A 15,422-nucleotide genomic window follows, 5' to 3' on the forward strand; every position below is an offset into this window, starting at 1 on the left:
CTGATGCTTATTCTGTGTGGACAATAACAGCAGAGCCAATGGCTGATTTGTGGGAGGTAAAAACTACTTTTGCAGACTCGTACATGATTTCAGCAGAAGGGCAAGGACATTTCAGTTGGGAACAGATTGCTCCGTGGTAATGTGATCACTATGTACCCAACAATGGCTCTTTCTTCCTAGCGTCAATGCAGATGTTATTTTCTCCTTAACTATTATCATCTCTGTTTCTAACCACATAAAAGTATATCCACTATATATCTGAAGTAAATTCATACTAGTGGTGCAACATCTCCAGCCTTTTAAGTGTAAAAAGAGAAAACGTATGATGTGTTTACTCACTGTTTTATACTCTGTAACACATGAAGAGAAGACCCTTTTATTCATTGCCTGTACTATTATTTTTAAACTTTCTGAAACACTTTATCTTATATCCAGCATAGAATTGAGTTTCCCTTTTTGATTTAATCTGACAATATTTTTTTCCTCTAATAAGAGCATGTTATGCTATGATCTATATGCACATATCTTCTTTTGCTGTCTTGTTTGTTTTTATTGATTTTGTTTTGATGTTGTGATATTTGGAAGAGTTAAATTTTTATTCTGATGGCTACCTTACGTAATTTCATAAAATCATCTCTTTCTTTAGACAGTAGCTAATGTCTCTAAACTAAGAACAATGGTATTAACTCTTTCTTGTCTTCCCTATGTGATCTTTCATCCCCCAATTGGATATAATAATATTAACTTTGTTTCCCCTGGTGCCATTAAGTATGCCTACATTTCTATAAACAATATCCTTTGACTCCCAGGCATTACAGATGTGCAGTCAGTAAAATCATCCTGCAGAATACCTTCTTTTTCCTTTTCTTCTATTTTTCTTAGTGTATCATTTCTGTAATGCCAGAGCACCTACGGTTGCATTTCTTTCTGTCAGCTTTATCCAGCATTTGTTTTTGTCTTTTATTTAAGGTTAAATATATTCCTTGCTCACTATGACACTGGGGAAAGGAAGGTTTTTGTTGTCATGGTTGTGCTTGTACAGTTGCTTATTTAAAAACATTGGCGAAAACAAAAAATGTATGTAGTTAGAATGGAGATAAGACAGAAAATGAGAGCGATTGATGATGAGTGTGCTTATTCTAGGCTGGGAGGGGTGCTACACCGAGTAGTGTCTCCAAGGCTACAGGAAAGGATGGTTGATTGGGAGCAGGTGGAGTTTCCAGTGGAGGAGAGAAGTCCTGTCTTCAACAACCTGTGCAGAACCAGGAACTGGTAATGGTTCAAATCAACTTACAGACCTGGAGGTAAAAATTTAGGACAACTCGTTTAGCACCTCGTTTCCTAGAAAATATTAGCTACTATTTGCTGAGCATCTGTCAGTCTGTCTGTAGCATGGAAGATCTGAGTACAGGGGAGACTGGATTAGTAACAGTGGGTCGGAAAATTATATAATATCCATCCAAAATTCCTGCTTTACATACACTGCACCTGGTATTTCCAGAACTAGAAGTTAAAGAAATTATTTGTGCTTGAACTTGCAGAAAACTGCCTTTTCCCGTCTTCTCTTGCATCTTAAACTGGAGTTTCTCTTTTTCTTGAGCTTCAGTGTCCTTCCCAACTCACTTTATAATTGACTTCCTGCAGTTTCTCCTTAGGGCAGGGCTTTGTTTCAGAGGTGGTTAATTTGTAGGGTTCATAGGATACAGACCACTCACAGCACCTGCTTTTTGCCATCCTCACTCTCAGCTGGGAGTTGAGGCTCAGGAAGCCTTCTGCAAGCCTCAGCTGCTGTTCTCAGATTAATCTGCTAAGTTCTTTTTGCCTAGTAGGAATCTCTGAATTTAGGAACATAGATGTTAGCGCTTGTATTTCTAGTTTTTCCAGTTCCCAGGGCCATTAAAGATTTTTTTCCTTTCCTTTCCTTCTTCCAAAAAAGTTGGTGATTCCCCTGGGTCCCTGTGGTTTAACCTCACAAAAGGTTCATGATGACACCCTGTTACATTGTTTTGTCATAGTTAACACTTCATTATCCCAGTTGCTCGGTCAGTTTTTGTGAGAGATTCAGGGATATTAATAAAACTGTGCTGCTGCTACTAACATCTTGCATAAAAGCCCTATTAATTAAAATGTTTATTTTACATGTGATTTGAACTTGTAATTTTTATTCAAAGTTTTTCAATAGAGATCCAGAAAAGACCCTCCTTATATTTGTAGTTTTGTGCATTGCAACACTTTCTAGTGAAAAAAAACAAAACAAAACATTAGAACAACACAAGTGATAGTAAAAGAATAAACCCTACAATCCATTAATTATAAAATGAAATACTGTGCAGGTGTTAAGAATGAGGGAATCAATAAGAACTTGTGTGGGGTAACTATAAACTTTTAAAAAATAAAGTATATGCTCATGTGACCATATTATCGTTAAAAAAAAAACCAAGCATACTTGCACACAGCTTCAAGCAAAATGGGTACATTCATTTAAAAATATTTAAATTAAGTAAATGGCCCAATAATTTAACTTTGTAAAATTCTATGTCCTCTGATTATTTTATATGCTAGAAACAGGCATTACTGTTTTGTTTATTTCATTTGAAATAATTGTAGTCACATGAGGTTTAAGTTATAATACACAGAGGTCACATATGCCAATTTTTTAAATGGATACCTTATTTACTACTATTGAGTTTTGAGAATTCTTTACATATGCTAGATGTAAGCTCTTTGTCAGATATAGGGTATGCAAATTATTTCTCATGGTCTGTAATTCAGTTTTTCAACCTCTTTACAGGGTCTTTCTAAGTAAAAAAAAAAAAAAAAGAAGTCCAGTTTTATCACTTTTTCCTTTTGTAGATTTTGTTTTTGATATCAAGCCTAAAAATTTTTTGCCTAGCCCAAGGTCTCAAGAGTTTTCTTCTATTTTTAAAAGGTTAATGAATTAATAAATTTATTTATTTATTATTTTTGAGACAAGGTTTCGCCCAAGCTGTAGTGCAGTGGTGCCATCATTGCTCACTGTAGCCACAAACTATGGACTGAAGTGATCCTTCTGCTTCAGCCACTTGAGTAGTAGCTGAGATTACAGTCACAAGCTACCATACACAACTTAAAGTTTTGTAATACTACATTTCACATCTAAGCCTGTGATTTATGTGAGTTAAATTTTATATAAAGTATAAATTTAGGTCAATCTTAGTTTTTGTACCTATGAATGTCCAATTGCTCTAGCACCATCTGTTGAAAAAGGTATCCTTCCTTTAAACGGATTTTGCATCCTTGTTAAAAAAAGTCAGTTGAATATCCTGTGGTCTGTCACCTTTTAATAAGATAAAAACATTAACATTCACCAGATATCAAAGTTTAGAAATTTTTTTAAAGCCAAACTTCTGAAAATAGAATAAAAACACCTTCACATGTCAAATTAGTCAATTTGCATAGGACTAATTCATTTAAGTATATTAAAATACAAACTAATTCAAAACACTAAGGTGATAATACAAAACTATAAATTAAAGGCTAATTATTAAGTCAAATTGCTGTATTCTATGTCTTAGAGTGAATTCAGAAGGATCCATTGTATTATTGAATAGGCAAGTTTTAATTTCAGAGGATGAAACTGATATATTACTGCCACCTTGTGGATATTCTGTTATTATAGGCTATTATAAAAAGCAATGAGGATATGTAATCTGTTCTAACAAGAAGCATTTCCTTTTTTTTTTGCCATTTTTATTATTATTATTATTACATTTTAAGTTCTGAGATACATGTACAGAACGTGGAGGTTTGTTACATAGGTATACACGTGCCATGGTGGTTTACTGCACCCAACAACCCATCATCTACATTAGGTATTACTCCTAATACTATCACTCCCCCAGCCCCCAACCCCCTGACAGGTCCCGGTGTGTGATGTTCGCCTCCCTGTGTCCATGTGTTCTCATTGTTCAACTCAAAAAAAAAAAAAAGAAGCATTTTCTGCTTTCCCAATTTCTTAACTACAATGCAACTTTATGTTTAATTTAACTAATTTAATTTTTTTTGAGACAAGGTCTATCTCTGTTGCCCAGGCTGGAGTGGAGTGGCGTGAATATGGTTCAGTGAAACCTCCACCTCCCTGGCTCAAGTGATCCTCCTTCCTCAGCCTCCCGAATAGCTAGGACCACAGGCATGCACCACAATAGCCAGCTAATTTCTTTTTTATTTTTTGTAGAGATGAGGTCTCACTTTGTTGTCCACGCTGGTCTCAAACTACTGGGCTCAAAGGATCATCCCGCCATGGCTTCCCAAAGTGCTTGGATTTATAGATGTGTGCCATAGCACCAGGACAAAGCAACTTTAGAGAAGTCTTTTTTTCTTTCATAAAAACAGTTGTAGATATTTTCCTTATGGAATTTATTTGTGATAATATATTTTAAGACATGGTTTAATTTGTTAAATAATTTGTCTCAGATAATAATAATTGATTAATATTAAAACTACAAAACAAATAGGGTCTTCTTTTACTATGAAAAATGAAAGTTGATTCTGACATCTATGTAAACATTTTAAGTATTCAAAGTATATAAATGTGAAGTCCTATCAAGAGTAATTAGACAAGAGAAAGAAATAAAGGGCATTAAAATTGGAAAGGAGAACATCAAATTGTTCCTGTTTGCAGATGACATGATCTTATCTATAGGAAAACCTGAAGACTCTACCAGAAAACTTTTAGAACAAACAAATTCAGTGAAGTTGCAAGACACAAAACTAATACACAAAAATTGGTAGCATTTATATCTATGGAAACAAACTAGCTGAAAAAGAAATCAAGAAGGCAAACCTATTTACCGTAGTTACCAAAAAAAAAACCTAGACATAAATGTAACCAAGGAGGTAAAATGAAAACTACAAAACACTGATGAAAGAAATTGAAGAAGATACAAACAAATGAAAAGTAGAAAGTAGAACAGAGGATACTGCAAGCTGAAAAGGGTAGGGAGAAAGGAGGGATGTAAGAGATTGTTAATGGATACAAAATTACAGCTAGGTAGAAATAATAAGTTCTAGTGTTCTATAGCACTGTAGATGACATTCATGCTCATGGATCAGAAATACTAATGTTGTTAAAGTGACAGAACTACTCAAAAGCAACCTACAGATTCAATGCAATCTCTATCAAAATACCAATGAACATTCTTCACAAAATTAAAAAAAAAAATCCAAAGAGATTGTATGGAATCAAAAAATATCCTGAATAGCCAAAGCAATCCTTAGCAGAAAGAACAAAACTGGATGTATCATGCTACCAGACCTCGGAATATACTACAAAGCTGTAGTAACTAAAACATCATGGTAGTGGCATAAATACAGACACAGACCTATGGAACAGAATAAAGAACCCAGAAAATCCACATATCTCAGCCAATTGATTTTTTACAAAGATGCCAAGAACACTCATTGGGGAAAGGATAGTCTCTTCAATAAATTGTGTTTGGAAAACTGGATATCCAAATGCAGAAGAATGAAACTAGACCCCTGCCTCTCACCCTATACAAAAATTAACTCAAAATATCTCAAATGCCCAAATATAACACCCAAAATGGTAAAGCTACTAGAAGAAAACATAGGGGAGATCCTTCAGGACATTGTTCTGGGAAAAGATTTTATGAATAAGGCATCAAAAGCACAGGCAACAAAAGAAAAAATAAACAAATGGGATCACATCAAGCTAAACAGCTTCTGCACAGCAAAGGAAATAATAAAATGAGTGAAAAGACAACCTACAGAATGGGAGAAAATATAAACTACTCATCTGGCAGGAAATTAATCTCAAGAATATACAAGGAATTCAAACATATCAATAGCAAAGAAACTCAACAATCTAATTAAATATAAGCAAATTCTCTGAACAGACATTTCTCAAAATAAGACATACAAATGACCAACAAATATATGAAAAAATGTTCAACACCACTAATCAGCAGGGAAATGCTAATCAAAGCCACAATGAGGCAACATCTCACCCCAGTTCGGATGGCTATTATAGAAGAGACAAAAATAAACGCTGGCAAAGATGTGAAGAAAAGGGACTTTTTTTTTTTTGACAGTCGCATTCTCTGTCCAGGCTGGAGTGCAGTGGTGGTGTAATCTGGTTCCCTCTGCTTCTAGGGTTCAAATAGTTCTCCTGCCTCAGCCTCCTGAGTAGCTGGGGGAAAAGGAACTCTCATACACTGTTGGTAGGAATGTACATTAGTGCAGCCAGTATGGAGAACAGTATTGAAACCCCTCAAGCAATCCCACTACTGGGAATTTATCCAAAGGAAAGAAAAGCATTATATTGGAGAGCCATCGGCATCCCCATGTTTATTCCAACAGTATTCACAATAGCCAAGATATGGAATCAACCTAGGTTTCCAACAACAGAAGAATGGATTTTAAAAATGTGGTATATATATACCAAGGAAGGCTATTTAGCCATAAAAAAGAATAAATAAAATCTTGTCATTCTCAGCAACATGGATGGAACTGGAGGATATAATGTCAAGCAAAATAAGCCAGGAATAGAAAGTTCAACACCACATGTTCTAACTCACGCAGAAGCTAAAAAAAAGTTGATCTCATAGAAGTAAAAAGAAGAAGAGCGAATACTGCAGGCTGAAAAGGGTAGAGAGAAAGGAAGGATAGTAAGAGATTTGTTAATGGGTACAAAATTACAGTTAGTTAGGAGTAATAAGTTCTAGTGTTCTATAGTACTGTAGATGACTATAGTTAACAATACTATATTATGTAGTTTAAAATACCAAGGAGTAGTTTGAATGTTCCCAATACAAAGAAATAATAAATGATTGAGATGATAGATATGCTAATTACCCTGATCCGATCACCATCTACATGTATTGAAACATCCCCATATAGCCATGAATATGTATAAACTTTGTCAATTTATAAAGTAAAAAAAAAAATCTTGAAGAATGCATTTGAAGAACTTGTACTCAAGAAATCAACTTATTTTAAGAACTTGAGTCTCCTGGGAATTTGTGTTTTCTAGACCAGTACTTCTCCAAATTAAAGCAAATTTAGGCTGGGCATGGTGGCTCATGCCTATAATCTCAGCACTTTGGAAGGCCGAGGCCGGCAGATCACTTGAGGTCAGGAGTTCGAGACCAGCTGACCCAATATTGTGAAACCCTGTCTCTACTAAAAATACAAAAATTAGCTGGGCGTGATAGCATGCGCCTGTAATCCCAGATATTTTGTAGGCTGAGGCAGGATAATTGCTTAAACTGGAGAGGTGGAAGTTGCAGTGAGCCAACATTGCACCACTACACTCCAGCCTGGGCAACAGAGCAAGACTCTGTCTCAAAAAAAAAAAAAAAAGCTAATTTATTTCACTTTGGTTTTGTGTCAAAATGTAGATTCTTTTAAAGTAAATCCAAAGAATTTAGATGTAGTTGAAGCTTGTAATCTGTTCTTAATTGTTTTAATAAAAATAAAATATTTAGATTTAGAGTAAATCTAAAGTGAGGCCTGAAGCTGCTCCCAGGTGATACTGATGCTGCTCATTTTTGCCCACATTTTGAATCACAAGGTTCTAAATTAGTGGTTTGAAGTCCTACATGCGTAATCACTTGGGGAGCTCAATTAACACCCAGCAACAGACTAATTATTAATAAATCAGAAACTTCAATATTAGGCTTCAATCACTGGCAATTTTTTTTTTTTTTTTGAGGTGGAGTCTCCCACTGCCACCCAGGCTGAAGCACACTGGCACAATCTTGGCTCACTGCAAGCTCCACCTCCGGGGTTCATGCCATTCTCCTGCCTCAGCCTCCCGAGTACCTGGGACTACAGGTGCCCACCACCACGCCCAACTAATTTTTTTGTATGTTTAGTAGAGACGGGCGTTTCACCGTGTTAGCCAGGATGGTCTTGATCTCCTGACCTCGTGATCCGCCGGCTTCGGCCTCCCAAAGGGCTGGGATTACAGGCATGAGCCACTACGCCCGGCCAATCATTGGCATTTTTAAAGGTCCCAGGTGATTCTAATGTGAGGTCTTTACAGACATCTTGTAAGTTGAAAACTATAAAGTGTAAAATTGTCTTTGCCTCCCTTTTGGAAACCGCAAATGAATGTCAAAGTTGGAACAGAAGTAGAAAGCATACAAAAATGAACTTGACAATACCCATCTACCGATCCGTGATAGGTATTTGTGTACAACTTGACCTACTTGACTTTTAAGGTCAGTTTGCTCCTATTATTATTAAGAATAAGTTCTAGTACAATGATGGCAATATTTTTCATTGACAGCAGTTCACCCATTGAGTGTTGATACCATGGGTCTGAGTGAAGCTGAGGATGGAAGAAACACAGGGTGAGGGAGCGGGATAGTTTGCCCCTTCAAGGACTGACAGGAAATAACACAAAAGTGGGGGGGAGGTGGGAAGAATAAAGTCCACCTTCTGAGTAAAGCAAAGCAAAGTGTTCTCAGCCAATCCAAGGTTCACTGAGATTACTAAACAAGAGGGTACAGCAAGGGTTCAGGTCCCTTAGAAATGAAGGTAAATGATTCTGAATAGCTGAGATACTTGCTGAAAGCTAAGGGAATATGGAAGATAAGTGGTGGAAGGAAGTTATAAGTGACTTTATGATGAAATGCTGAAACAAAAATTTTATCTCGTGTGTCTCATTTCTTACTGCAACATGTATATATTCTTATAGCTTATCTTAAATTTCTTTTCTCTCTCCATATTACATATATATTTTTTTAATTTTATTTTTTTTTAAATGGAGATCGCATCTCCCTCTGTTGCCTAGGCTGGACTCAAACTCCTTGGCTCAAGCCTCGGCCTCCAAGGTATCTGGGACTACAGGTATGAGCCACCATCTTGGCCAAATTTTTAGTTTTAAGAGGCATGGTCTCATTTGTTGCCCAGGCCAGAGTGCAGTCACATGATCATGACTCACTGCAGTCTCCAACTCCTGGGCTCAAGAAATCCTCCTGCCTCAGCCTCTCAAATAGCTGGAACTACAGGCGTGAGTCACTGAACCCAGCCTCCTATGCTTTACAATTTTGTTCATAGAATGAGACAACTGAGATAGAATCATGACAGAACTACAAGAAGAATGAGCATCAACTAGAAAGCTAGATTTGCAGCTGGATGCAGTAACCACAAGAGTTTGGGTCAATTTTTTCCCATCATATAAAAGCAACTCTAAAAGTAATAGTTATCTTCATTTCTGAATAAAAGTTTCTGATTCAATAGCTCTAGAATTGTCCTGAGACTGCACTTCTAACAAGTTGTCAGGTAATATTGACGCTGTTGTCTGGGGATTTCACTTTGCAAACCACTTCTCTAAATAATACTCTAATGCACTTTTTTCCTGTCTGCTTAGAGAAATGATGAGTGTAGTCTTGTTTGCTAAATGTGAAAATTACAAAACTACCACTGGGGATTTTTTTTTGGAAGTTTATTGGAAGATTAACATGTACAGATATAGGGCAGGCAAAAAAAAAGAGACTATATAATTGTTTGCTGGTGTATTTTTGTCTGTACAGCATTTGAACACCCTTTCTATGTTTGTGGAATGTTCTGCTGTGTGATTCTTCATGGTCTCAGAATCTATGAAGTCTAGACATCTGTCTTCCCTGCCCCTGGTAGAGCACAGGCACATGATCTCACTGTTCTATGGTGGTGGTGATCACGGGGATCGTCTCTAAAACAAGGGGTGCCATCCAGTGTCCCGCTGCCGCAGCCACACCAGCCTCATCAGATTGTTCCTCTGTCATCATTTTTGCCATAGTTCTGATTGACTGGCCATTTTAATCACTGCCCACTTTAAAAAAAAAAGATTCTCTAATCTTGCCAGAGTTTCCATGAACTATATTTCTTTTCTGTTCAAGTTAGAGTAATGTATATTGCTTGCAAAATACAAGCTAACAGAAACCAAAGCATAGGCCAAGAATGATACAGATTACAAGCAATACAGTTTACAATGGAGTCATTTTAATGATAAGCAAAATACTCTTTCACTTAGGTGAAATGTCACTTCCCAATGCTTACAGATCAAGTATCCAAAGCATTTTTTAAAGTGGAAGGTAAACAAGAATCACCTTCCTCTAAATTCTGAAATTCTGTACTCAAAGATGACTCTTAAATTTGGTTTCACCAGAACTGATCAAATGGGATAAAAGTATAAGATGCAGGAAAGCTGATTGTCTAGTAGGCTAGAGTCTCTCTTTCACTGTATTTTGCTGAGTGGGAGATGGGTTCTCCTCAGGCCAATAAATTGTAAAGACAGACTCTTCTCTAAGCAATATATAAAATGCAATGTTTTGATGTTGCAACACCACTTTTGTAGTACACCTGCTCACCATGCCAAAGATGACAACAGGTAGGACAAAAATAATAGTCCTAGGGACTCTGTATCCTTCACTGTTGACTAAAGTGAAATGCTTTTTAAATCATTTTGAAGAAAAATTTTTAACCGTGTTTTCATTTGACTATAGTTATCCTCTGATTATTGCACATTTAATACTCTGCTTTATATATTTAGCTTGAGGGGATTTTATCCCATTTCTCAATATGGCAGTAAAAAAGAATTCTATGAAATAGTCCAATAAAATGTGTATCGTATATATTTAAGGTGTGCAACATGGTGTTTTGATGTATGTATACATAATGAAATGGCCACAACTGTCCAGCAAATTAAACTATCGATGACCTACCATGATTACTGGTGTGAGTAAGCATGTGCGCGTGTGTGTGTGTGTGTGGTGAGAGCACCTAAAATCTACCCTCAACAAATTTTTATACGCAATGCAATGTTATCAACTACAGTCCTCATGCTGTACATTAGCTCTCTAGAGTAATTTATCCTATAAAAGTGCAGTTTTCTACCCCTTGACCTAATACTTTCCATTTCCTCCTCCTTCCTGCTCCTGAAAACCACCATTCTTCTCTCCATTTCTATGTGTTTGACTTGTTCTAAATTCCACATAAAAGTAAGCTCATGCGTATTTTCCTTTCTGTGTCTGGCTTATGTCACCTAGTATAATGTTTTCCAGATTCCGGGTCTTTTTTAGGAAAAGAGATTTTAAGGAGAAGTAAAACAAAAGTTTGTGTTGGTTAGAGACTTAGTTTTGTTGTGGACAGATGACTTGTGTGTGTTTTGGGACTTAGAAAAGTAGCCAGGTACAGTTTCGGTCTTGGAGAAGGCCAGAGACCATTCACTGAACCAGCTATTTTATATCTTCTTGGGCCCCACCATGATTCTCTGACTCTCTGCATCTTCTTTAATCTTTTTTACCTTTGTATTAGCCCATTTTCATGATGCCAATAAAGACATACCTAAGACTGGGAAGAAAAAGAGGTTTAATTGGACTTACACTTCCACGTGGCTAGGGAGGCCTCAGAATCCTGGAGGGAGGCAGAAGGCACTTCTTACATGGTGGCAGCAATAGAAAATGAGGAAGAAGCAAAAGTAGAAAGCTGTGATAAACCCATCGGATCTCATGAGACTTATTCACTATCACAAGAATAGCACAAGAAAGACCAGCCCCCATGATTCAGTTACCTCCTCAAGGGTCCCTTCCACCACAGCAGGAATCCTAGGAGATAGAATTCAAGTTGAGATTTGGATGGGGACACAGCCAAATCACATCATTCCACCCCTGGCCTCTCCAGATCTCAATTCTTGACTTCTGTGCAACGGCAGGCTCAACACCACATGGAAGCTGTCAAGGCTTGGGACTTCCACCCTCTGTAGCCACAGCCTGAGCTCTATGTTGTCCTCTTTCAGCCACAGCTGGAGTGGCTGGGATACAGGGCACCAAGTCCCTGGGCTGCACACAACACGGGGACCCTGGGCCCAGCCAATAAAAATCACGTTTTCCTCCTGAGCCTCTGGGCCTGTGATGGGAGAGACTGCTGGGAAGTTCTCTGACACTGCCTGGAGACATTTTCCCAGTGGTCTTGGGAATTAACATTTGGCTCCTTGCTACTTATGCAAATTTCTGTAGCTGACTTGAATTTGTCCTCTTAAAATGGGTTTTTCCTTTCCATCGCATTGTCAGGCTGCAAATTTTCTAACTTTTATGCTCTGCTTGCCTTATAAAACTGAATGTTTTTTACCAACACTTACCTCTTGAATGCTTTGCTGCTTAGAAATTTCTTCCATCAAATACCCTAAATCGTGTCTCTCAAGTTTAAAGTTCCACAAATCTCTAGGGCAGGGGCAAAATGCCATCAGTCTCTTTAATAAAACATGACAAGAGTCTCCTTTGCTCCAGTTCCCAACCAGTTCCTCATCTCCATCTGAGACCACCTCAGCCTGGATTTAATTGTCCATATTGCTATCAGCATTTTGGACAAAGCCATTCAACAAGTCTCTCGGAAGTTCTAAACTTTCCCACATCTTCCTGTATTCTTCTGAGCCCTCCAAACTGTTCCAGTCTCTGCCTGTGACCCAGTTCCAAAGTTAATTCCACGTTTTGGGGTATCTTTTCTGCAGCGCCCCACTCTACTGGAACTAGTTTACTGTATTAGTCCATTTACATGCTGCTGATAAAGACATACCTGAGACTGGAAAGAAAAGGAGGTTTAATTGGACTTACATGTGATTGGGGAGGTCTCAGAATCATGGCAGGAGGTGGAAAGCACTTCTTACATGGCAGCAGCAAGAGAAAATGAGGAGGAAGCAAAAGCGGAAACCCCGATAAACCCATCAGATCTCATGAGACTTACTATCATCAGAATAGCACGAGAAAGACTGGACCCCAGGATTCAATTACCTCCCCCTAGGTCCCTCCCACAACACGTGGGAATTCTGGGAGATACAATTCAAGTTGAGATTTGGGTGGGGACATGGCCAAACCATATCAACCTGTACAAACCAGAGAGTGCCATAACTTCATCACCAGAGGATCTGAAAAACTCCTTCACTCATTGATTAATAGCCTTGCTTGTCTGAGCCTAAGAAAAAGAATTTTGCTTGGAAGGTGGGATGGTAGTGAGCAGGGCTGGCAAATGTTTGGCAGCCTTTCTCAGAGTGGTCTGAGACTTAGCAGGAAATGAATGCTCAGTCTCAAATACTGGCAATATAATTTAGGGAAGCATGAGGTTATGGATGTGGCTTGTAGAATAGGGATTATATTCCTCTTGTTATGAATTAGACTGTCCTTGGTCAGGTTAGCTGGTCAAGAAAAGTAACCACTTAATAAAAATAATTCTCTTTTAAAATAACAAATGAATTTCAACTCACCACAATAAAAATATCAAATAATTTTAGTTTCTCCAATAGTTACCTCCAATTGTAAAATTGTTAAACACCCCCTTCTTGCTATTTTACTTTGGTAGGGATCTTTGAAAAATACTATAGAAGGCTGGGGCTTTCTTAGCCATTTGCCATATAACAAAGCCTCCTTTATCTATAGACATACGAATTTATGACACTTATCACTAGGAGGGCTTAGTGCCACAAGCCCTCCCTTTGGGTTTGTCTGTTTCTTTATGATATTGGTGATCTTTGTTGATTTTGTGGTTGCCTGGTCTCTATGTATTTGGCTTGAATGTATTTCCTTAGTGCCGTTTTTATTTGAAGGGAGGTGAGATTCAAAAGCTAGATCGTGTGAGTTTTTGGTAGCCACTCTACTGAGTCTAAATTTGGGGGAAATTGGGGTTGTTTTCAGTTTATATTTTTCTTTTTCCTCAGAGATCCTTGTTCTAATAAATTTTGTTTTTAAATTTAAAGACAGGGCTTTGGAAAATTTTAAGTTAAAACTTGATCTGATTGTTGCCTTAGGAAGGACATTCTATTGAGTCAAAGATGGTCTGCAAAGGTGGAGAAAGAGAACCCAATAAAAATGCTTTACATGAGAGATTATTGCAGCTAAGATTAGAATAATGCTGGTGAAGACGGTAAGCAGCTAGATTCAAGACACATTTTGATTGCAGAGTCAATAGAACATACTAAACAATTCTATGTGAGGTGTGAAAGAAAATGAGGAGTGAAGTGCCAAAGAATGGGGCACACTCAAATTCTACAATGTAGCCATTAAAACCACTGGACAAAGTGGGATAATATCTTGGTGGGGACAATGATGAAAAAAGGAAGCAAATTATATAATCAGATGGAAGTGACTTCAGAAGAGAATGCACAGGGAATAATGGTGACAAAGCGAAGATCTGTCCTTCCTCTCTGACCCCATGTGTCAATGGAGAGGCAAGAAAAGGAAATGTCCATTTAACTGCTTTTCAGAAAAAAGTGGTATCAAGTGAAAATAGGTGTCAGACAAGAGGGGGTAGAAAAAGATATGTTAGAGAGAGGATTCGAAATATAAAGGCATTTATACACAATAAAATGATACTAAAGGGATACAGGGACCGCAGCTGTAAATGAGGCTATAGGATGAGAGTTTGTAAAGGAATAGCACTGGAGGTACTCTAATTATGGCACTATTAGTTAAAACTATTATGGAAAATAGCTTGAAGGTGCATTTTAATGATGAGGGATGAGCAATGTTAAGTTGGAAAATCTTGTTTAAAGGCTCAGTTACACAACTTACCAGTGTCAAGGTTCCAACTAGAATGTTAGCATGATAGGAGGCATATCCTATGTTGATGAGAAGGTATGCATGGTCTATTTTACACATTAACCTGGTAGGTCTTTTGTAATTTCTACATTTATTGTTGAGTAGAGTAATTATGACATCAGAAGGAAATCATCCAATCATGGTTTCTGCTTTTCTTTTAAAATTTCTTCTCACTTTTATCAGTCTTTTACCTCTTCTCACTATCTAGACTTCTTTTGTCTCACCTCTCCTCTGTTATATAGGTTCTGGTATCTTGTTTGATGTACTAATTTTCTAACATCTTATTTTATGTTTGAAACTAATTTTTGACAATTTTGTAGCCCAGAATCTTAAAAATGCTTAACCACAGTGGTTCGTGTCTGTAATCTCAGCGCTTTGAGAGGCCAAGTTGGGAGGATTGCTTAAGCCCAGGGGTTAGAGACCAGCCGAAGCAACATAGTGAGACCCTGTCCTATAAAAGAGAAAAGAAACAAATACCCAACTGGAATATAATTCTTGTGCTGAATCACAGCTATCATAACATCAACCATTCACATTTTTGAAAGTGAACATTGCTTTCTAGATGACCCCAAAATCATGTGGGCCTATTCATTTCTCTAGTAATGCCACCTTGTGACATCACTAATGACATAATGTCTGTATCTATACAGTGAGCCTCACATATGCAGAATAAGGCAACATTTTCAAGCAAAACCTGAAATTTTGTGGCACAGCACCTGGTGAGACTGTGGGTTTGACAAATATCTCATCACTTTATCATCAAGTTAAACACTATTCTTTTTTATTAAAGCTTAATAATTAAAGCTTAATTCTGCAAGTGAAATTTATATATACTGCTTTATTAGTACA

The 15,422-nt window shown here is 37.4% G+C and overlaps 1 protein-coding gene and 1 non-coding gene across 2 annotated transcripts in view; both read left to right on the plus strand.

Annotated features, from left to right (window-relative positions):
* The window catches only part of LOC129485356 (N-acetylated-alpha-linked acidic dipeptidase 2-like), a 62,143-nt gene that overhangs the window by 18,217 nt on the left and 28,504 nt on the right, over positions 1-15,422 (plus strand). The window lies entirely within an intron of this gene.
* On the plus strand, positions 8,260-8,330 carry LOC129485565 (small nucleolar RNA SNORD56). Its single transcript, XR_008658705.1, has one exon. It is a non-coding gene; the product is annotated as a small nucleolar RNA SNORD56 (small nucleolar RNA).

This window comes from Symphalangus syndactylus, chromosome 6 (genome assembly GCF_028878055.3).
Source record: "Symphalangus syndactylus isolate Jambi chromosome 6, NHGRI_mSymSyn1-v2.1_pri, whole genome shotgun sequence".
Lineage (NCBI taxonomy): Eukaryota > Metazoa > Chordata > Mammalia > Primates > Hylobatidae > Symphalangus > Symphalangus syndactylus.